The following is a 1954-nucleotide window of genomic DNA, read 5'->3' as shown; positions in this document are numbered from 1 at the left end:
ATACACTGAAGCAAACAAATGCATGTATACGGATTTCTACAAACCGATAACCGTGTATAGAGCAGCAGTAATGTAAGTCTACCCACATTATGTAAGTTTCACAACCATTTGTGATGTTGGTTACAGAATAACTACGTCAGTCTCTCACACTCGCTACAAGATGTGACACTGAATAATGACTGCTATCCAGAGGGTAAGTGCCTGGTATCTCTAAGAAACGGGAGAAGCTTTTTACAGTGCGCCGCTACAGTACATATTTCAGCTAAGAAGCCACGTATTATTATGCAGAAGCGCGTTTCCAACGTGTATTTCTAGCATGTTGTTCAAATACGAATAATCTTAGATTATATAAGTCAGTAATAATAACAATAAAGTCGTGTGACTAGGGCCTCCCGTTGGGTAGACCGTTCGTCAGGTGCAAGTCTTTCGATTTGACGCCACGTCGGCGACTTGCGCGTCGACAGGGATGAAATTATGATGATTAGGACAACACCCAGTCCCTAAGCGGAGAAATCTCCAACCTAGCCGGGAATCGAACCCGGGCCCTGAGGACTGACATTCTGTCACGCTGACCACTCAGCTACCGGTGCGGGACATAAAAGTCAGTGTCTTGCTCGCATCATGTGTTATTAAAACTGATTACCTGTTTCGGCTTTGGTGCCGTCATTAGATATACGAGGTGCATTCAAGTTCTAAGGCCTCCGATTATTTTTCTCCGGACTGGAAAGAGATAGAAACATGCGCATTGTTTTAAAATGAGGCCGCGTTCATTGTCAATACGTCCCAGAGATGGCAGCACCGTACGGCAGATAGAATTTTACCGCCAGCGCCGAGAATGAGAACTGTTTTAAATACTTAAAATGGCGACGTTTTCCTTACTTGAACAGCGTGAAATCATTCGTTTTCTGAATTTGCGTGGTGTGAAACCAATTGAAATTTATCGACAGTTGAAGGTGACATGTGGTGATGGAGTTATGGATGTGTCAAAAGTCCGTTCGTGGCTGCGACAGTTTAATGAAGGCAGAACATCGTGTGACAACAAACCGAAACAACCTCGGGCTCGCACAAGCCGGTCTGACGACATGATCGAGAAAGTGGAGAGGATTGTTTTGGGGGATTGCCGAATGACTGTTGAACAGATTGTCTCCAGAGTTGGCATTTCTGTGGGTTCTGTGCACACAATCCTGCATGACGACCTGAAAATGCGAAAAGTGTCATCCAGGTGGGTGCCACGAATGCTGACGGACGATCACATGGCTGCCCGTGTGGCATGTTGCCAAGCAATGTTGACATGCAACGGCAGCATGAATGGGACTTTCTTTTCGTCGGTTGTGACAATGGATGAGACGTGGATGCCATTTTTCATTCCAGAAACAAAGCGCCAATCAGCTCAATGGAAGCACACAGATTCACCGCCACCAAAAAAATTTCGGGTAACCGCCAGTGCTGAAAAAATGATGGTGTCCATGTTCTGGGACAGCGAGGGCGTAATCGTTACCCATTGCGTTCCAAAGGGCACTACGGTAACAGGTGCATCCTACGAAAATGTTTTGAAGAACAAATTCCTTCCTGCACTGCAACAAAAACGTCCGGGAAGGTCTGCGCGTGTGCTGTTTCACCAAGACAATGCACCCGCACATCGAGCTAACGTTACGCAACAGTTTCTTCGTGATAACAACTTTGAAGTGATTCCTCATGCTCCCTACTCACCCGATCTGGCTCCTAGTGACTTTTGGATTTTTCCAACAATGGAAGACACTCTCTGTGGCCGCACATTCACCAACCGTGCTGCTATTGCCTCAGCGATTTTCCAGTGGTCAAAACAGACTCCTAAAGAAGCATTCGCCGCTGCCACGGAATCATAGCGTCAGCGTTGTGAAAAATGTGTACGTCTGCAAGGCGACTACGTCGAGAAGTAACGCCAGTTTCATCGATTTAGGCTGAGTAGTTAATT

This window comes from Schistocerca americana, chromosome 6 (assembly GCF_021461395.2).
Source record: "Schistocerca americana isolate TAMUIC-IGC-003095 chromosome 6, iqSchAmer2.1, whole genome shotgun sequence".
NCBI classification, from domain to species: Eukaryota; Metazoa; Arthropoda; class Insecta; order Orthoptera; family Acrididae; genus Schistocerca; species Schistocerca americana.
The sequence above is the reverse complement of the archived record's forward strand: the minus strand, read 5'-3'. Positions refer to the sequence as shown.